Here is a 23489-nt window from a genome sequence, read left to right on the forward strand (position 1 = left end):
TCCTGTTCCTTGCCCCAGACCTTGTGCCTTCCTAAGAAGGTGCCCTGGTCTGAACCTAAAGCCTTCCTCCCTCCTCTTAGAAAAATAAGAGCTCCATTTCTAGGTAATACTATTGACTCCATGCCTGCTAAGTTGGCATCCTCTACTTAACCTACTTAGCTCAGTATGGTTAGATAAAAATAAACACGTGCATCCAGGGTATTTCTCTTCTCTCCAGCTGGCTCCCAGGTCACTCTGGAACAGAGTTCATTGGGACACAGCAGGACCCTTAGACACAACTCCTGCAGTTCTGGCTGACAGACCTATTCTGCAACACCAAGTCTCAAGTGCACCTGATCTCCGCACTTCAGTGGGAACGATATTGATGTGAGGGTTAAGTTAGGTGATGCTTGTGCACTGAACTCAACAAATCACTGGCACGAAATAGACAATGTTGGAAAAATATTGCTACAAACTGAATTGTGTCCCCCCAAAAATCATTTTTTGAAGCCCTAGTCATCAGTGTAATAGTATTTAGAGATGCGAGTCTTTGGGACATGATTAGGTTTAGATAAGGTCATGAGGGTGGGTCCCTCATGATGGAATTAGTGCCCTTATAAAAAAGATGTCAATATACACTACCGAATGTAAAATAGATACCTAGCGGGAAGCAGCTGCATAGCACAGGGAGATCAGCTCGGTGCTTTGTGACCACCTAGAGGGGTGCGATAGGGAGGGTGGGAGGGAGACGCAAGAGGGAGGGGATATGGGAATATATGTATAGCTGATTCACTTTGTTACACAGCAGAAACTAACACACCATTGTAAAGCAATTATACTCCAATAAAGATGTTAAAAAAAAAAAAGATCTCAAAGATACTACTCTCTGTCTCACTCTGTCATGTGAGGACAGAGCAAGAAGGCAGCCATCTGCAAGGCAGGAAAAGACCCTTACCAGGATTTTTGTCATGACAGCCCAAGCAGACTAAGATAAATATGTTCTCATCTTCCATGTGCCTTACCCCTTTTTAGCCCCCCCAATTCCTCTTTTTTCCGATTATTAGCAGCATTCCCACACATATAATTCCATGCCTCAAAGCTCTTTTCCTTCCTGAATCAATCTGAATATTCCGACTTACACTGAACTGAAAGACTGACCAGGAACCTACTATGTGCCTGAAATGCAAGGCCAAGTCTCATAGGACCCCATGCCCTCCAGTTAAACAACTGCCCTTGGTATCCCTAGGAGCTGCCTGTGGTCCTGCTCGCAATAGCTGTGATGCTGGGTTCAGAGACTGAAGTAAATGAAATACAGCTATGTTGGCTTCTGCTCCATTAGGAAAGGGAAAAATCAATGTTTGCCAAATGTGGAAGGACAAAATCAATAGCAAAAGAAATTTTATTTTCAACCTTCTAAGGGAGTATTACAAAGAAGACAGAGTGAAAATTATTATTATTTATTGATGTATATAGCACCTTCTGAAAGCCTCAAAGTGTTTTATGGAATTACAAACTGCCTTCGTCCCTCTCTGAGTACAGATCGCTTTGTTCTGCTCATACACAGCCCTCTCCAGAAGGGGTGCGTGCAGGAAATACTAGGGCAACACAACACCACAGCTACAGGGCAGATTACTTCAAGTTTGTGACTCATTTATTTATTAAAAAACAGAAAGTAATAATTACTAGTGCAATGAGGTTAGCATACTCGAATCTTGTGGAAAGTTCTTGAGGAAGAAGCTGTCTCTTTAGATTTTAAGTGGCATCATAATATACGTGGTTTGGCAGAAAGAGGAAAAAACCCTCTCCCCACTTTTCTCCAATGTTCCTTCGTTGGAACAAGCAGCACATTTGGGGAGAATCAGCCACCTGCTGCCAACATCTTAATGCAGTTCCTGGCAGAGGAGTTTTGATAGATGGCTTCAAAGCCTTGAGTGTAAACTGCTGAACAAAACTTTCAGGAGGATGAAACGTCAAAAGAGCGAGGCTGCAGGAAGCAGGGCTGCTGGAGGTTGGCAGCGGTCTGAAAAATCCACAAAAGGGAAGAGTCAAAATAAAATCCTATAAGCGTAGAGTGATTTCAACTTTTCAATCTCCTCTCACCTGTTTTTTTTCTCATTTCAGTTGTCACACTCTTTTGAGAGAGAGAGGGCAGGAATTATTAACCCCATTTTACAGAGGTTCTCAGAGCATAAGCGACTTACCCAAAATCACTCAGCTATTTATTGGCAGAGCCAGGAATGGAACCTGGTCTCCTGGACATTTACTCAGAAGGAAGATGAAAAATTAAGTAGCTCAACTTTCTACCTCAAACAGCAATCCCCTCCACAGCACCTCTGAAACGCAGGCAAATCTAGGGATGATGGATTCATCACTTTGTAAGAATTGCACTCAGTTTTTAAATTATTATTCAATCTTTTGGTTATTAAAATACAAACATCAACCTCGATATAATGTCCTCTGATTTCTCCTCACTGTGCCATCTAGAACTATCCAATCTAGTCTCACTCCCACCTGAGGACTGGCAAGTAGGGAAGACTGCTGGGTATGTACCACCATCTACGCTTGGACAAACATCTCCAGTTCCCTCAAGAATTGTTCCTAGCACATGGTTTCCAGATATTTCCCTCTCCTACCCTGGACAGTTCCCATATGCCTCTATTACATACTAAAATATTATACTTAGAACCTAACAAAAGTCCCAAATATCATCTGACACTGTGAGACAGTAAGACTGTGTCCTCCCGTCTTCTGAATACTAGCAGACTTGCTCTGAGGGGAGTCTTCTTTCACACTTAGGACTTCAAGTGACCTACTCAAAATCCAAGGTTTTTTCCCAGGAACCACCAGACTTTCCAGCCACCACGCCCCTATTCTGCACCTGTGCCATCGGTTACTCAGTGAAGGACTTGACATGTATGAGTATTACGTTCTCTTTTCTTATTCACGCCCATTGTTTCAGCCTATCACGCTTTTATGACTCTCAAGCCTGTCTTCTAGAAGCACGCTATTTATCCTGCATAGATTTGTAGGCCACACTTTCTGTGTCTTCATTCAAATTATTAATAAATCAAGCCAATGAAACAGAGCTTAGAGTCCTATAAGAGGCCGTGGGTCAGCCCCCCATTGGTTGGCACCAGCTCATTACTTCACACTCTTTGGTCATTGAATTAGGAATAAATTTCCTCGGTCAGTGTTCAGTTCACATACTTCTTTGCAGGCACTGGTCTAGGGTCGGCCACATGCAATAGCTGCATGAGGAATGAAGTACGCAAAACCCCCTTGTATCCACTATTTTGCTACCTGCTTTGCTTTTTGTCCATGGCTCCTGACTTCCCCTTAAGGGCCCTGTTTGGTACTCGCCTTCCCCTAAAGCCTGATGTCCTTCCCTCCCATCCTTGTAATCAACTTTCCTGAGGTTGGGTGCTCCTGAGTCCTCATCCCAATGAACCAACTTGTCCAACGCAGACTTCAGTTTCTGCTTTAAAACTCTCCCTTGAAACCAGCTGACTTTACTCTGTTATTCCCTTAGGTGTCCCTTGTTCTTGAGAGTAGCCCATCACCTCACACAGCTTCATCTTATCTAAACAAATATTGTAAGAAACTTTGTCAATGTCCTTAATAAAAGCAAGATCTACCATATAATAGCATTCTGCTATCTATGGTCTAGTCACCTTATCAGAAAAAGAAATATGTTCACCTCTGTATGAATTGCAGGATTACAGTTTGTATACAGGTAGTAAACTCTTACATGGGCCTAGCTCCCTCTAGTTCTGGAAACTATCCCTCTCCCTCACACACCATCTACAGAGTTTTTACACAGTCAATGATCCCCAGCTCAGCCTCAGCCAGTTAGTCCTGGTGGTCAATTGCCCCAAGCTGAGCCAATCACATTTTTTGTACAGAAACTAGTACTAAAACTGAAGCAGAGAAGCTAATTTCTCTTTGGTGACTGGACTCAAGGTGTGGTGCTTGGAAACTGTGCATGCCATGTTTACAGTCATGTGGGCCAGGGGATGCCCCTACTGGTGAAGGGAGAGAAGACAGAAATAGAGGTGTAGACAGAAGGGTGGGGAGGCACAGAGAGAGCTGACCAAACAGAGGAAGACAGGAAAGTAGGGGGGCACAGAGAGAACAGACCAAGCAAATTTTAAAACCCCAAGATTCTGGTCCCTGTTTTGCCTGAGATGAGCCACATTCTTCATCTTGGGTCCCGAGAGTCACCCAAAACCTTTTTTAAAACTCCCCCTTTTTGCTTAAGCTAGTTGGAGTTCAGATTCTGTCATTTGCCACCAAAGAAGTCTAAGTGATTCGGTGAAAGACACTAACCCTACCCCCAGCCAACTGCCCCACCTTTCAGGACTGCACCAGTAGAATCCTTCAAGCTCATGCAATCCTACAAAGAGCGTCTCAGCTTGCACAAAAGAAAGATAAGTAAATAAATGTCCTTCTCCCTCACGCTCCTGATTTGAGATGAAACAGGGCCATGATATCAACAGATAAGCAAAACTTTATATTTTTTCATTTTCTCACACAGTGTACCAACAACTAAACAGTTCCTCTTTGTGCACACCGTTTATGTCAGAGCCTGCTCGCTTTTCCGTTTTCCTTCTTGACATCCCATTCACAGCAAAGCAAAGTCCCTCTACCAGGTCACTGTCCAAACCATGGACTATTACAGGCTATAGGGAGAGAAGACTTGGAGAGACCCAGACAGCTGAGTGTGTCTGCTTATTTTGGTTGATTTCAGTTAAGCATGAAGGGGTTTTCCAGCTCCTCTGAGCATGGCACAAATGTTTCACAATCCTATCAAGATTCAGTCCTGTTCACAGCCCAGGCAAGTACCTCAGTAAATACCTGAGACAGTCACTTTTTTTTATTACACTTCCTGGTTACATCAAAACAGCTTCCAAAAGGTACACAGGGAACAAATTGAATGAACCCTCCACAGTCCCAAGTTCAGTCAGATTCCCAAACACAGACAACAGCTAAATATAGAAAGGTTCCACCCATTTGAGGCCAAAAAGGGTGTCCAGGGACTTCCCTGGTGGTCCAGTGGCTAAGACTACACGCTCCCAACGCAGAGGGCCCGGGTTCGACCCTGGTCGGGGAACTAAATTCCGCATGCCACAACTAAGAGTTCACATGCCCAACTAAGAGTCCTCATGCCGTAACTAAGAAGCCTGCATGCCACAACCAAAAAGCCTGCATGCCGCAACTGAGAGTCCCCATGCCGCAACTAAAGATCCCACATACAGCAACTAAGACCCAGCACAACCAAAATAAATAAATAAATATTTTTTAAAAAAAGAGTGTCCAGAATCTGCTCCTGGAAACTCAGTGTCACATACGATTCATTGGCCTTCCAGTCCAGGGGAGGGCACTTTCCCTCCAGACCAGCCTGGGCATTGCTGAGCAACACAAACACGATGACCCTTGGCTTCAGGACCACAGCGATATTGCCAGCAGTTTTCTTGAGGGTATGCCAGGGAGAGAGCCACAGGACTTAGATGTGAAGCAACTAGAATAGGTGAATAGGATAAATTCCTTAGGGTCACAATCCCTGTTTGGTTTATTATTTTTCCCCTCCAGTATCTCCTATAATCAGGACCAGCTAAATAATTTGTGGAGCCCACTGCAATCTGAAAATGTTGGGCCCCTTGTTGAAAATGATTAAGAGTATTAAGAGTATGAAAGCAGAGCATTAAACCAAGCCCAGGGTTCTGTGTGACTGCAGCCTGCCCACCACTAAGCTGGCCTTATCTGTAACACCTTGGCCAAGAATAAATGCTTATTAATGAATTGATGAATTGAATAACCAAGGCCAGAATCAGAAGGGAAGGGATGAGAAAGCAGACACCCCTACTTAAAGCCAGCAACCCATTTTTTTCTCTTTTGGGCCTCTGCTTGAAGCCCTTGTAAGAAAGCTTCCACTGTCAAAGTTTGAGAAACACTGCTCTATGGAAGTATCTTTGTAGAATTTAGAGCACAATGTCACTCATAACTAGGTTCTTACTAAATCAATTTGGGTATGGATTGAATAGGCCAAGCCATCAAGACAGAGGATCAGAGAAAAAGCCATAATCCAGCATATGAAATGTAAATCTCTTTTAGAGCATGCTGCTCACTTAAAAATTATCCAGGAGTTCACGGGTTGCTCTGCCCATCCCCCATGCTAAACCACCTCTTATCAAGGCAATTTTGTGCCAACTCACCGATTTACTTCTTCACATTTTCATTTTACCCATGGTCTCAGTCCCTATTTTTAGTACCTCTTATCAAAGTATCTGCTGTAGGACTATTGCAAGAAAATGATCAATCATTACAGAATATGTTCAACCCTTGTTGGATGCTTGCAGTAACCTTGGTCTGCTCTTTAAAAGCAAAGAATGGAGATGCTTACCAAGCATTTTCTGAGAAAGGAGTGTAAATTGCAGGAAACAGTGTGTAAATTAAAGGAACTGCCTAATATAATTAGCCACACAGGAAATGTAATGGGCCTGGAAAACAAAAGTGTAATTTATGAGGAAATATCAATTGGAATAATGTAAATAATGGGTTTTTCACTGCAGTTTCTATTACTTATGGAACTACAGCAGTCATTAGGCAAGGAAGTGCTTATCCAAGTCTAGAAAAGTTCTCTAAATATGCGGCTTTAAAATGTCATAGGACCTTCAGGAAAGATCCTTAATTAATTGTGTATCTTTGCAAGATACATACAGGCCCAGCTGAGTTTCCCCACTCCGCCCACTCTGCCGACTACACCTATAAGATACGGCCTCGCTCTCGCCAGGACCTTCAGGGAAAGCCCTCTGTGCTGCGCCTCCATTTGACGGTGAACTTCTCCGCTTCGGGCTCACACTTCTCAGTTTCCTTCTGAAGTGGTCAGATACGGGCAACACTGACATGTCTGACACCATCCATCTGAATTACAATTATTACTAGTGTTTTTGTGCGCCTCTCCATGAAAAAATTTAACCAACTCCTCGTTTTCAGCCTCCCCTTTTCTCCCTTTTGAAGCAGTTAGTCTCTCCCTAGGAAAAATATATGTATTATATACGTTCAGTGGCTTATTACATAAATGGAAACATAACACAAACCTCTAAATAATGATTGACCACATAAGCTTCAACTGAAGCTCATGCTCCAAGACAAACCTTCTCTAATTAAAGAAAAATAACCATAACTTGTATTTTTTTAGTGTATATTTTTGTTACAAAAACCTGACTGTTACTTACCCTGATCACCTTAACTCTAGCCTATAACAAAAGGGGTCAACGTGACCCCGAAAAATCATGGCAGTGAAATGCAAACCCTCTCAGTATCATTGCTTCCGAAGTTCTTTAGGTCCAGATTCCAAATGACATGAAACTGAGCTAATTATTAACTGCAGCAGAAAACAGCATGAACGGCAGGTGTATTTTACACTTCTGTTTTTGCTCCATCTGCTGTCGCCAGGGCTAAGTCGTCCTGCTACTTCGTACAGCTGCAGCTACTACTGACCCTCCCATCTTCCATCACTCTTCTTTCTCCCTGGGGTGGAGGCTTCAGCCTACGCATGCCCAGACTCGTGCAGGGCTGCCTCCAAGGGGTTCTTCCCCTCGTGGTTCCGGCCCTGGAGTCCCTCCCCGATCGGGAGAAGTGGCCGCAGAACCACCCCTCCTCCCACCCCATATGGACCGGAGCATCCCTCCCCGAAGCCATCTTCCCTCTCTGCTCCCACATCACAGGGCAGCCTGAAGGTTCAGGAAAACAATCCTTACTCCCTCCCCCCAACTCTGTAACTCTAAACACCTCAAACAAGCACTTGTTCATATTGAACAACTCAAAATAAGAAAGTGGAAAAGTACATTCTAGAACATTCTTTTATTCCTCAGTGAAAAATGGTCAAAGGTTAAAAGTTCAGTCCACCAGACCTTTCTGGTCTCATCCATGAGTCTTTTATGACCCTGATAAAGAGGGATGATGGGCTTCTTGGTATTAGCAGTGCTCTAAAGGTAAAGGGAGTGGCATTTATGTCTACACAAAGAAAGAAAAAACCCAGCGTCATTCTTATTCTTATTTCTGGCCATGGCAGATATCCTTCTTTATAATTACTTGGGCTATTGCTATTATAGCCATCATTTTCACTATTTATTATTATGGGTATTTAGAGGCTCATAAAAATGTGAGCTTCCTTAGTTTTTAAACAGCACGAGAGATAAATCAGAAGCACAGAGCATTGGCTGACACTGGATGAAACCTGACTGGGAACAGCTGGATTGCTCTCTTGACTAAATATTTACAAAAGGCATGATTATATCACAGAGCAACATTGTGCGAATATAACAATTTATCAGTCATCTTGTTTAACACCAAGCCCCACAGGAAAGGCTACATTCCCACTTAACAATAAGAGTCTACGGTATGCTAATTAACTTACTTATTTTCACTTAAGGTTATTTCAGACATGTATGCCTTGCACTTTTGTAACAGCACATTTTACACAGAGACCAAACAAAAGTTTTATAGGCAAAAAAAAAAACGGGCAGGGGGTGTGCAATGTTAACTATAAATCTCGGCTCACACCCAGTCTTCTGGGGGTTAGAGTGGAGAAGAGGGGACTTGCTGAGGCATGTTCTAGGGATCTGGCTGCAGATGTTGCTAATTCTGGAGCATACAAGAAAAGTGAAAGGACAGATGCCAGTAGTCTCTTGAATTTGAATTTTTTAAGTGTCAACTGGTTGTTATTTCCAGACACACAGTCACGGTGAGGCAGGTCCACCATTATCATTCAGTTCAGTCTAGGGGTGAGCTTTCATGGAAGGAAACCGGGGGTGGTTCCTACCCTCGGGTGCCCTTCTGCTTCAGGGGGAAACCAGGTCAACTCACCCTGACTTGCACCACAAGCAACACAGATGCAAACTTCTTAGGAAAACAGTTAGTAGAGGAATTCTGGGAAAATGGCTGCAGCATCAAGAGCATAGGTTTGGATCTTCCAGATTCTTCACATAAAACAGGCAAAGCATGTAGATGGTAAAACCAAACACACGGATAACATTTGTGACAAAACTAGGTGACAAGGTTTCTCTACAAATCCTAAAATACAAGTGGATAGTGCTGAAGTACCTGATGTTACTGGCACTCGCGAGGCAGAAAGCAGAGGGAAGGAACAGGGCAAGCCGCGAGGGGGGACCCAAAAGAACAAAAGGTATTCCCTGGAAAGTGTGGTAGCTAGTTTGAGAAGAGCCACTGAAGCTGAGAAGGGTTTTGACCTCCCACAGAGGGTGAGTCCCAGGGGCCTGTGACTAGAAAGTCGAAGGGGTTCGAGTTACCCAGCTGCTCTCAACCCTCCACACTGACTAGGGAAGGGCCCCACTGAAGGAGACACTGTTAGGAATGTACCCAACACTGAGCAGGGTAGGGACAATGGAGGCAACGGGAAGAGAAGGTGCAAATAAAAGTGGGAGAGGGAAGAGAGGAAACAGTCAGGAAATCTCAGAAAGCAAGCTGCACTTGATTTTTGTAACACTCTACAAAAGCAACGTCTCAAGAGGGGGCTCCAAAAAGTTAGCAAAGCTCTGTGAACTCATCCACCTTCTAAAAATTCAGCAAAACTAAATCCACATAAAAATGAGCAATCAAAAAATGTATAGGTCAATGTCCATACAAAGTGGACAGAAAAAATGAAATATTTATCAGAATAACATCCCACCCAACAAAAAAGCATGCCAAAAGACATACTCAACAACAAAAAAAATCAAAACTGTAATATACTCTTTCAAACAAACTAAAGACATTAAGAAAATGATACAAGACATGAAAGAACAGTAAATCAGAATTAGAAAAACTCAGAAATGAGGAGATAAAATTCATGAAAAAATTATACATAAAAGAAAAAATCATTTTAGAAATGAGAGTATGTTAATAAGGAACACAAGAGCAAATAAACACAACAAACAGTGCCTCCAGAATATTAAAAAGGAGGGAATTTTTAATTAAAAAATTAATTTATAAAAAATTTTTTAAAGAATCAAGAGAGATTAATATTGGCGATAAGCAAAGAAAATATAACATGTGGACAACAGTTGTCCCTAAAGTAGAAACACAGAGCAAAGGGGCAGAATAAATAATGAAAACTCAAATAACTCAAAAAAACTTCCCTGAAATTAAAAAAAAAAAAGGTGTGAAACCACATATTGATAGAGCTCTCTATGTCCTTGAGAATATCAACCCAGAATGATCAACACCAAGTCACATTCTAATAAAATTGCTGGACTTTAAAGAAAAAATCATTTGGACATTGGACAAAAAGAGCATGTGACTTATAAAAGAATGAAATTAGGTTTTCATCAGACTGGTACATAGCAACTCTTGTGCCAAAAGAAAATAAGGAAATATAATATTTCAGATTCTCAAAGAGAGAAAACATGAGCCAAAAATTTTATACCCGGCAAACCTAACCTTCAAGTAAAAAGGGCACAAACTTGTTAACATGCAAACTTCAGAAAATCTTGTTTCCATGAGCTCTTCCTAAGGAATCCATTAGAAATGGATTCCTAGAGGGACATCAACAAAAAGACTTGTGATGAGTATCGAACACAGCATTAATTATCAAAGTAAGACTAAAAGGGAATTTAAAGGGAGAAATTTTAATATGCAATAGCTAAATGATCTGGCAGTGTAGGCAAAGCACAATAATTTTTTGAATGGGAGAGGAGTGAGCATAGCATATCTCCTGTAAATTGGCAGAAAGTTACAGGTCTCTGGATTCAGAGACTTGAGGAGACTCAGGTTTGATCCTTTTGAAAAACTATAGGTGCTGTAATACATCAGGAGGAACATAATGTCTGGGTCTTCATAATTTTTAATACAAAAATTATGTAACTATTTTTAGCAGTTTTATTTCACTGTTTCAAAATTGGTGGTGTACTATTAGTATTGCTATTCCTATATTTTTTAATGTGTAGTATGGTGTAAAGCAAATGAGTAATTATGGAATATTCCAATTCTATCATCCCCTGTGTCGTTCTTAATGTGGAAGAAAGAAGATAAAGATATAGTGTAAGTACAAATTCTGAATTTAAATTTGAGGTATCACTATGAAATTATGAGATACTGTATTTTAAGTAAGCATGTGCACACATTTATTTCCTAGATCTGTCTACTGGAAAAGCCTAGAATGAATGAGCAATCCAGTAACAATGAGCATTTTTGGTTCCAGGATTGTAGTTTTGATATGTCATTTCCTGATATTTAAAAAGCAAGGAGAGGGGCTTCCCTGGTGGCCCAGTGGGTAAGAATCCACCTGCCAATGCAGGGGACACGGGTTCAAGCCCTGTTCCGGAAAGATCCCACATGCTGCGGAGCAACTAAGCCCATGTGCCACAACTACTGAGCCTGCACTCTAGAGCCCACAAGCCACAACTACTGACATCTGCGTGCCTAGAGCCCGTGCTCCGCAACAAGAGAAGCCACCAAAATGAGAAGCCCGCGCACCGCAACGAAGAGTAGCCCCCGCTTGCCACAACTAGAGAAAACCCACACACAGCAACAAAGACCCAACACAGCCAAAAATAAATAAATAAATAAAATAAATTTAAAAAAAAAAAAGCAAGGACACCTTCTTGGAGCAACAAGTGAGAAAAGAAATGTAAAGATGATAAGATGAGCATGGTACATCCTAATATACGAGATATCAAGAAAGCTATGGAGGTCTGTTTGAGCTTCAGTAAGGACTAAAATTGCTATGGATTAAAACTCAACATAAACATTTAAATCCATGGGCTTAATAATGATTTTTTTAAGTGGTCACGTTCTAAAGGTGACAGAGAACCAATGCGTGATCTCAAAATTGGGTAAATAAAAGGAGAGAATCAGACATTTATTCTGCCTTTCCTGTCTGAGTCTCCTCTGGGCATACAAATAGTAGATGAGGGGAAATATTATCTCATAAAATCATCTCAGTTAACAAATGAAAACAAAATGGTAGAATTAGAACACCATTATTTGGCAACCCCTATAAATTAATAGATCTAGGCATTGAGGATCAACAGTTGCTAACATCAAAAGAAAGTAAAAAGCAGGCATTGTGTCCCTCCTGATAAGAGATACAAGGTCACCAAGTCTTGTCAAAGAGATCAACCCTGAGTCTGACCCAGCCTCTGTATTCATCTGCCAGTTTGCAGGGAACAGAGATGCTAGAAGCACATATCAAAATGTCCCATGCGTATACAAGCATCAAAATCTTGACTCTGGAAAACTTAAATGGCTCCGTTCTTCAACATATAAGTTTTAAGGGACAGAAAGGGATGTAGGGCAATCTATAATTATGAAACTTAAAAAACATATCAAATAAATGCCATCTTGGATGCATAGTTGAGTGACAAAACCATTTTTAAATGCAAGGAAGTCAGGGTAGTGGCTTCTTTTGGAGGGAGTGGGCAGTGGACGGTGGGGGAATGAGACACAGGGAGGCCCCCATGGGGTGTCTGGCAAAGTTCTTTTTCTTGACTAGCATGGCATTTACAAGGGTGTTTGTTCACCTCATAAAACTCCACTAAGCTACATAATTGTTGCCTGTGGTTTTCCATATCTGTGTTTTATTTTACAATGACCAAGATTAAAAGAAAACAATAATCACAGCAAAAGGTACAAATGTTATTATTCTGTAAAGAGTATGGATCTTTGAACCAGACAGGTCTAGATTTAGGTCCTGATTGGCCACACCAAAAAAACTGGGATCTTTGACCTCTTTGAGCTTCAATTTCTCCTTTGAGAAATGGTACAAACAGAACCTAAAATTTCCAGTTATCTAACAGGTACTCAGTAAATATTAGTCTTTTTTTTTTTTTTTCTCTATCTTCTTTCTTCTTCCTTTTTGAGCGTTTGCTGGAATGATCAGCATGACTGAAAGAATTTAGGAGGATTCATGGGGGTGTCTTGAGCAGGGTTTTTTTAATGAAAGAGATGGGATATTAACCAAAGAATGTGAGTAGCAACCCAGGTGGGAGGTGGGAGGACCTATAGGAAAGCGCAGTTGAGTTCCATAAAGGGGGTCAGGAAGTGGGCTTGCCTGATGAGGAGATTAAGTCAGAGTTCACCAACCGAACTACCCACAGAGGATGGGAGGTTACGTGGATGAGTGAAGCAGGCTCAGTGAAGACAGTAGCACAGGTACAACAATAAATGACAACTGACCATCAGACTCAGCCTCAGCAAAACAAGAAGGAGTGAGTGGGTGCTATGCATTGAATGTTTGTGTCCCCCTAAAATTCATATGTTGAAACCCTAATCCCACTCCATGTGATACTATTAGGAGGTGGGGGGGTGGTAATTAGGATTAGATGAGTCAGGAGGGTGGAGCCCACATAAATGGGATTAGTGCCCTTCGACAAATCATGAGAAAGCCTACTTCCTCTCTGCTCTCTGCCACGTGAGGATATGAGGAAAAGTCAGGAGTCTGCAACCCGGAAGAGGGCTCTCACCATAACCTGACCAGGCTGGCTCCCTGATCTCAGACTTCCAGCTTCCAGAAGTGTGAGGAACCTATTTCTGTTGTTTGTAAGCCACCCAGGCTATGGTACTTTGTTAGAGCTGCTCAAACTGACTAAAAGAGTGGATATTATAAGACTTCTAAATCCCGGTTTAAGCATGGTTTTTTAAAAGTCTGTGAGCTACCAGAATATACAGTCTATAAGTTCCCCATTAGTCTTTCAAATCCTGACAGGATTGAGAAAACAGCAAGATATTCCCATATTAGAACTGTGCTGTGCACCCTGGTATCACTCTGGACAGCGGGAACTTCTTTCACAGACTTGAGACTTTAAGGAGAAGTATTTACTCCACACATGTGCCAACTACACCAGAGACGGAACATAAATATACCAAGATCCTAAAATCCCCAAACTACAAAATAGCAAGGCTTACTGGAAAAGAAATATGGGTCCATGCAAGAATATTTATTCAGGTTTCCATTGCTGTGAGTTTAAATGAACGCTCTTCCTCCCTGGGTTTTCTTTATAGAACTTTATTTTTTTAATATAGTAACACCCTTCCAGAAAATTCCTATATCCTATAAATAATCAACAAATAAGCTTGATACTTAGGGTAAGAATGAAGGAAGTGGGATGGAAAGTCAGCCTCTTAGACACCAGTGGCCAGAAAAAATCCAACCCCAAGTGATAAGGCAGTTAGCAAAAGCCAGACCTGTTGAATTAATTCAATTAATTATATGTAACAACAACACCTAACCCCATTAGCTCTCACCATGTGCCAGGCACTATGTTAAGTGCTTATTTGCATCACGTCCTTTAATATTTATCAACACCTTTTTGAGGTACAAACTATTTTTTTTTGAGGTACAAACTATTTTAAGTCCCATTTCACCAAAGGGGAACTGAGTCCAGAGCTTGAGTAGCTTGCCCAAGGTCACGCCATTGTGTTCTCTGACACCAAAGCCCCTCACTCTGTGCTCTCCCGTGTAGCCGCTGAGGAAACCTGCGTCATGCTAACTCAAGTTGTTATTTATGGTTCTTCTTGATTTGCTTCCAAGAGTCCCAGGATAAAGAATGCCATTTAGATGTTCTTACAGCAGAAGCATCTGACCCTGGGTGGACCCAACCAGCCACCTCAAACCTAACCAAGGTGCTGAGGTGGGGCACTGCCAGTGGCATCCAGCAGGCCACTGTCTGTACCGCTAACAATGGGGAAGGGAAAGAATACAGAAAGTGAAGTTGAGAACTGGGTGCAATTCCAACTCCAGCACATACTAGCTGTGATTTAGGCAAGTGGCTTAACCTCTCTGATTGTTTTCTCACTGATAAAATAAAAGTCTAAAATATCCCACTTCAAAATGGTTCTTGGAAAGATTAAATGAGGTACTGTGTATACAACAGTCTACAAATGTTCTAAGTTCATCGTTCATCTCCCTCGTCCCATGTTTCCTACCTCCATAGACTTCAACCTCATAGACATACAATGTCTGTCCACGGTGGGAGTGTTGTCTGAGTATGAGGTCACTATTACGTTGTTTGGTTTTGCTGCTTTTAAAGCATCCACACATCACCCCAAGTTCAACATATCTGGAATATTTATCCTTCAAAGTTGGTCCAAAATCTCCAGCGGAATCTGTCCTGCAAATAATCTCTCTCTCCAAATGAGTCATGGTCGTGAGAAGACACAGACTGTTACAGCCAGACTTCTCCAAATGCCGTCTGGAGAGCGCGCCTTTGAACAAGAAGACTGAGCTCATTCAAAAGGATCCCCTGCCTCCTGCAGTGGAATGGAAAAGGGAAACATCAGCCACGCAGACGCTTCCCTGGGCTGCCTTCCTGTCTAGGCTGGGCGGAAGAGGGATGCAGGAGAGAGATTCTTTGTTCTGCACAGGGCGCCCAGCTGAGGAGAAGCAACAGAAGAGGCTGAGGAGGCGCTGCCCCACCTGTCCTGCCCAGGGAGTCCTGGGCACACATGCATCCCCTGGTGACTGGCCCACACCTGCCTCCCAAGCCTTGCTGTCCTCAGATTTCACCATCCCAGGGCAAAAAAAGAGGGAACATTAAGTGATGTTTAAGGCATGTCTGTTTTACCGAAGGCCTTTGTAGGAGGTTATTAACTTCAAAAGAAAACTAACCTTATCCTTACTCCTTCTTTCGCCCCGAAATCAGACAGGCCCGCGCTGGGACTGCCTCCATCATGGGGTGCTCCGGGAAGGGTGGGAAAGGCGTCCACTCCCACCCCAGGCACCAACGGACATTTAAACCCACTCTAGAAAAAGAAAGGTTCCCCCCACCAGAGGCATAGGGCTTCCCTGGGTTAAAATACAATTATTATGCAGGCTTCTTATAGGTAAAGAATTGGAATAAAAGAAATAGAACTTATAAACTATGCTGCTAATATTTTAGCTTTTGGGGTCTTCAAACTGCGAAATTTTTATCTTAATGAGAAGATTCCGAACCCAGACAAAACTTCCTCTCAAACTTTTACTACCTGACTTGTAACCCATACATTTTAAAGTGTATTTTAAAACACTTAGACAATAAAGCATTATAATTCCTATGCAGATTTAACTGAGAAAAGAGTATTTGCTCGTCATTTCCTCTCCCCTCTATTTGTGTGTGCGTCTGCGTGTGAAAATTTAAATGATGTAACTTTAAAATAATATACTTAACGCTAAAAGTATTGGTTTGGAGATTTTTTTACCTTCCAAGAGGTATTCAGTGTTTTCTCATCCAGGTTTCCCATCTAAGCAATGGTCCCCGGGGAATTTTGATGCTAATGTCTCACCTCCTAACCTGTCACAGGGTCCCCCGCTCGCCCAGGGCCGTAATCAGTGACTCCTGCGCTCTCCAGGTCCCCTGCATCCCCAGCAGGATGCCGTCCACCCACGGTCTCCTAAACTCCCAGAGATGCTTTTGCCATTTGCTGTGACTGCATCTCACTCTCTAATCTGAACAAGCTCTCCTGCCATTTTTCCTCTACTACCATTCACAGCATTTTTCCAGTTATGCCAAAGGGGAAGGACATTCTGAACCCTGCTTTGCTGGGGATGGTCAGCCTCTGCCTAAAGTCTGAGCAAACCACTCTGGGGAGACATAGCATGTCCCATGTTAGAGCATCAGACATCTCTGGGAGCTCCAACCAACCAGATGCTGAATTACAGTGAAATCCACCCCACCTCTCTGCTCCTTGACATTTCTACACCATACATTAACGAGGTGTGTCCAACTGAAAATTCAAAACCAGATATATTCGTTAACCATCTAAAAACAGATTCTCCCCTACATGATTTTAAAGCCTTTAGGCTCTTCTTCCAATGTTGATTATCTTGGTTTTGCTATAACCAAGATACAAACACAAGATATAGAAACAAGAAAAATAATCTTTTAAGGTTAATAGCTTTGAACAATTAGTATAAATAACCACACTTTGATATTTTCTGCAGTTTTAATTTTGAAAGTGAGCATACTATTTTGCTGAGCCAAAGTACTAAGCTGACTAGGAATGGCTTTTTCTTCCTCATTTCATCCAAGGAAGTGAATCTGTAGTATGAATCGTGCCACTTAGCATCTTAGACCAACGGTCCCATAGCCATTTTGCCTCCATTGGCACTGACATTTAACGGTCATGGCTACATGAGGCTAAGGAGTCCAGCCATGCTTACCATCTGACCAAGAAACAGCCGTCCCTTCCTTAAGCCCCAACTATGCAAAAGGCACTCAACAAGTGTTTGCGGCGCACAGGAGTGGAGCGGAACAATGTTTCAAGTGCTTCAAGAAACAAGGTCACCCTCGATGTTTTTAGCCCCAGGATCTAGCACAGTGCCTGGCCCATAGTGGGTGTTCAATACTCGACTGTAACTGTCAAGTAGGCAGCATCCACACCGACAAGTAGACAGAACACTTAGTCATTCCCCCTCAGCCCACCTGCGTTAACACTGTGCCAGAGACAGGACTTGCATTTTTGTAGTTTCCTCTGGAACCAAGATGAGGCAAACTTACCTATGTATTGTTCTTATTCATGGGGCCATGATTAAACGCCAGTCTGAGGACTAAAGCTCAGTGCTTTGAAGTCAGGGAAGCCAATCTTGAGGAATCACCCCCAACACCTGACCGGTGGTTGGTGCCCATTGACCAGGCTGAGACAGGGGAAATTGGGGGACCTCCCCTCACCCCTAAGAGAGATAAGAAGGGGCAGTCAAGCACCCTCGTGTCTGTGGGAGATGGCTGAGACCTTACAAGTGGTAGAGGAAGTGAGAGCAGCCATCCTCATACTTTCAAAGTCCAAGTCCTCGGGGTGCAGAACCCTGAGGGAGAGGTCCTTAATGATGAACTAGGAACTGACGGAGGGCTGCCAAGACTGCCCCACTCCAAAAGCTAACCTGCTAGAAAAACTCTCTGTTCTGTGTTTTTGCTAAAAGTTTAAGGCTTCTTTTATAATTTAATAGTTTTCACTGAAGTCATAATTATTTGGTTTGTTCCTGCTGGCAACTACAGTGAGTAATTTCTAAGAATAAAATGAGAAAAAATTATTTTCGGGTAACATTCTGTAATTCTCTTTATTTTGGGAGATATAAATGCAATCATAGTCAATATTACTAAAAATAATGTTTCCCAATACACTAAAAATATATTCACTTTTTTTTTTTTTTTTTTTGCAGTACGCGGGCCTCCCACCGCTGCGGCCCCTCCCGCTGCAGAGCACAGGCTCTGGACGCGCAAGCCCAGCGGCCATGGCCCACGGGCCCAGCCGCTCCGTGGCACGCGGGATCCTCCCGGACCGGGGCACGAATCCGCGTCCCCTGCATCGGCAGGCGGACTCCCAACCACTGCGCCACCAGGGAAGCCCTATATTCACATTTAACAACTAAAGTATTATAATTTAATTATTATTATATAATCACTTTAATCTATTCCATGTCTAGTCTCTAGACCACCCATATTTTATCCCTATTATCCCTATTTCTGTAAGGCAATGTAAATAACAAAGGAATAAAATCCTTAATGGACGTTCATTTTTAATGCAGTGTAACCATTTTCCCTAACTGGATTAGGAAACTCTCTGAATATTGCTAACACATGAGGTCCAAGTCATACTAAACAGGAAAAAAGAAGAAAAAGGAAGAGAACTGCCTTTATTAATGAAAAATATAGTTTACAAAGTATTTTCTGCACAGAAAGAAAAGGTTGTATTGTTATAGATTTAAAACTTGAAAAATAATTTCTGGAATAAATTTTGTCATTGAATTCAGAGAGTTCACAAACAATTGCATCTTTAAAGCAGTTGGTCAGTTTACTACCAATACCTATAAAACTAGTCAATTTCCCTTACCTTTTATCTTTGGAAGATGAAGGAATCCTATAAATCTCAGAAGGAATAAAAATCTGAACAGATGGGTTTTATCCTGGGAATGCAATGATAGTTTACTATAACGAACTATATTATTATAACACATCATATCAAAAGAACACGTAAGAAAAATTTCACTATGTGCAGTCAATGCCAAAAGTGACTTGGGGATATCCTACCCTTGTCCTGTTAGAAAGAAAACAGAAGGGAAAAAAGAAAGAAAGGAAAGGACAGACTAGTAGAAGAACACATCATCAGTGTAACAAAGTCTGTTTATCTCACACTGCCAGTTAACATTTAATTGCAAAACACTAGAAGAACCCAGATAAGAATGTCTGCTATCACTAACCGTTTAACAGTCTGCCGGTAAATTTTAATTAATCAATAAGACATGAAACAAAAAATATATAATAGATAATATTTTTATAACATGATATATAACATGTTACAGATATTTTTATATTATATATGAATATATTGAATAAATTACAGTGATTTGCAAATAATATGATTATACATATTAAAAAAAACAAGAGATGTTCCTGTAAACTCTGAAACTTAACACCATTCAAGAGCTCTTAATATGAGGTATATATACAATAATCAATAGCTTTTGTGTATACCAGCAATAGGCAGAGGTTCTAAAGGACGGGAAGATCATTCACGTAACAATCCTAGAAATAATCTTAGCAATAAATGTGTGATATTTGTGTGAAGAAAATCCAAAACTTCCCTGATACACATAAAAGAAGAACTGAATGAGCAGAGTGATAGAACATGTTCCTCAGGAGAACACTGTAAAGTTGTCAATTCTGAAATTAATTTTTACCTCCATAAGAATCAAAACCAAAATGTCCATGGGATGCAGGGAATGGGAGAGTGGGAGACCCCACAAAATGATTCAAAAGATCTCTAAAACAATGAAACATGCAAATGGGTGGGCAGGATTTAAAGAAAACTAGTAAGAAGAATTTTGTTCTGCCAGATATTAAACCATATTATGAAACCAACTAAAACAGCATGATCCTGGCACAATAATCACTCTGCAGAGCAGCAGACTGAAAATGGGAAGCCCTGAAACAGACCGCATATACATTTGAAGTTAATAAATGATAAAGAAACCACCCCAAATAAAGGAGGCTTATTCAAACACCATTCAAAAACTTTTATTAAGAAGATTGGCTATTTTGAAACAAAAACGAAGCTTGAGCTGAAATTCAACTGTACAACAACATAAAATCGAGATGTGTAAAAGAGTTAATGTTACAGACAGATACAGGGACAGAGGGAGACAGGGAGAGGAAAAGGAAGGATGAAGGACAACTAAGAAAAAGGGAGAGAAAAGAAAATATAAGTCACAAATGTGGTTAAACTCAAGATAGGACTGGACCTTCTAAGCATAAAAGCAAGGGAAGAAAAAATTTTTTAAACAGACAAAAAGATCTGACCATGTAAAATTTTTCACAAAACATTTTCCGCATATTTTTAAAAGGAAAAAATTGTCAACCAACAAACCAGGAAAATTATTTGCCATAAGTCTAATAGATAAAGGTTACAGACCTCGTACAAATCAATAGGAGTTATATACAATAATAATATACCACACTTTTTAAAATTCAAAGGAAATTAACATCAATGCATAGAACGAAAATTCAAATTTCCAAAAATTATACTCATTAGTAATTAATGAGTATGCAAAAAATTTTTTAATTCTATGCTATTTTGCCCTATCAGATTGGCAAAAATAATTTTAAAATAAACCAGTAATTTTAAATGATGGCAAATGTTTACACCATAAAATGGACATTCTCATACACTGTTGAAGAGAATGCAATGGATACAAATTTTCCAAATAGCAACTTGGAAATATCCATAAGGAGTTTTTGCCCAGTAATTATACTTTTGCAAATTTATCCTAAAAAAATAATCACATGGACAGAGATTTATGTTCAGGAATGTTAATTGTGCTTTATTTATAAGGGTGAAAAATTGGACCCAGTCTAAAAGGAGAAGGGTTAAATTTATTATGGCATATATTGACTATAAAATGAAATATAAGTAATATACAGCTATGAAAAATCATGTTTCATAAGACTATATAACAGATTGCTGAGAATATGTTACACAATGTAGGGCATGGAATTTTGTGTAAAGACCAAATACACAGACACACAACCACAAGAATTGGAAAGAAAGACACCGAAAGATAAACAATGGCTCCTTCTGAGTAGTTAGAGCATGGGTGACTTTCATTTTCTTCCAATAGTTATCCATATTCTCTAAATTTTCTAAAATAAATATATATTAAATATATATTTAAAACACTGTCATAAGTTAATAACTAATCAGTGCTTACTCTGTGCCAGGCCCTACTCAAAGTATCTAGTGTGTATTATCTCATTTAATTCTCTAAACAAATCAGCGAGTTAGATAATGAGTGCTATTATCCTCATTTTACCAATGAAAAACTAAAGCCAAAGGAAGGTAAGTAACTTACCCAAGGTCACAGAGTACTTAGTGGTAAAGCCAGCAGATTGTAAGTGGTAAAGTGGGTAAACTCAGGCCCTATGATTGCAAAGCCCACACACACAGTTATATCAATCTACATCAACGATTGTCAAACATTCTGGTCTCGGATCCCTTTACACTTTTAAAGATTATTGAAGCCCCCAAAGAGCTTCTGTTTAGTTGGTTCCCTCTATTAATATGTCTATTAATGTCTACCATATTCAAAATGAGAATTTTTAAAATTCATCTAAAAATAGCAGTGACAACCCATCACATGTTAACATAAATAATAAAATTCTATTTCCAAAACAAAAAACGACTGTAGTAAGAAGAATGGTATTATTTTATCTTTTTGCAAATCTCTTAATGTTGGCTTAACAGAAAAGAACTGAATACCCATTGCATTTAATTTATTGCAAATTACATGTCATTTGATCTCTGGGAAACTGCTCTAGATTCACGAGAGGATAAAAGTAAAAATGGCAAATATAATGGTATGGACCTTGTGAACCCCTTGATAAGAGTTTTGGGTACCTCCAAGGATCCTGGAACCACACCTTGAGAATCAGTAGTCTACACTGAGTTTTAAAAAAGAAAAAAAGGATAAATTGACTAAATAGTGTTTATTGTGCATTAAACGTTCATTATCACTTCAGACTCTCAAAAGGCACCAGCACAATAGTTCACGAGGAAGGAGAAGGATTCACTAGCCCAGAGCAAAATTATCTTCTAAGATCCAGTTGCCTCCAACCCACTGGTTGAGTTGAAACCAAAATTTGGATCAGAACAGAGTTCTGGAATTCTGTTAGCCTTGGACACATCAGATCAAAAGAGGCAGGAGACTGGGCACGCCCAGCAGAGAGGACCAGCTCCAAGGAGCCCACCCTGTTCCAGACAACCAGAGGAAATTCATGTGAGAAGCCAGATCACTGCATCAGGAGTAAGCTGTAACAAGTCATCAGTTCATTCATTCATTCAATGGACATTTCTTAACCGACCACTAGTTAGGGCATTGTGCTAGATGCTGAGACTACAAAGGGGAGAGGAAAACAATCTCCTACTCATGGCTTAATTCCTAGTGCCAAACACGGTACCTCCCACGTGATAGGCGCTCAATAAATGCTGAGGAGAGATGGATGGGTGGACATATGGATGGATGGATGGATGGAGAAGTGGCCCAGTAACTGCTCTCAAGTAGCTCACAGTCTATCGAAGGAGACAGACATATAAACAAAGAATTGCAATGCCTTGTAGCCAGTGCTCGAACTGAGGTGTGCAAACAGGTATTCAACAAAATGTGATTTCCAGCACTTGTACTTCAAATTCCAAAAGCAGTCAAGGCTGTAAATGTTCTTGAAGTTGGGGTATAAACAGGATGAAAATTTTTTTGGTGCTGTGTGGGCAGAAGCAACATAAAATTCTCAGTCTAAAAATAGTTGGCTTTGTTGTGGCTCTGTTTCTGTTTTATTTTGTTTAATAAAAAGTAAAATCAGTTCTCTTGCATTTCTAGGTATAAGAAAGGATCTGCAAACTGTAAATAAAATCTAATGAGCTCAAATGCTCACCGTGTAACACTCTTCACACCAAACTCTCCAATGTACCTCACCCAGAAACCAGAACAGCTCAAGGGTGGCACATTAAATAACTTATCTTGAGCTATGACCAAAGGCAGAAGCTCTCCAGCCCACTGAAGCAAGGGAGGAAAAAAGAGTCTAGAGCCATCTGAACTCATAGATAACCCATGGGGTTTTGCTCCCCTGTGTATGGATCATCAGTGGTGTTGTGCTGCCACATTCCAGAACCTTCTCTGGCCTGCCCCACCAGGAGACATACACAAGATCTTTATGTAATGGATTCAGTGCGATGCTAATAGGAGTTGTGTTTTCAGTGCCTTGTAAGATCAAGCAAAACTATGACAAATAAATAAACAGAGCTGGTTATCAACTGAAACAAGGAAAAACAACTGCCCCAGCCAATCTGGTTCCTCATGTTTGAAAGCTTTATTAAAGTCCATGAGGACGTCTACCAAACACAGAATACAGTCTATTAAAAATATTTTTAAAGAGAGAGAAGAAAGAGATTCCAATGATTGAGAGCAAGGCAACGGAGATCAAAATATGCCCCCAAGTGACACAGTCGTGGGCAAAGCATCATGCACTTCATACTCTGTGTCTTTATAA

This window comes from Delphinapterus leucas, chromosome 12 (assembly GCF_059928025.1).
Source record: "Delphinapterus leucas isolate spDelLeu-1000000601 "Yukka" chromosome 12, BTC_Dleu_Yukka2, whole genome shotgun sequence".
Lineage (NCBI taxonomy): Eukaryota > Metazoa > Chordata > Mammalia > Artiodactyla > Monodontidae > Delphinapterus > Delphinapterus leucas.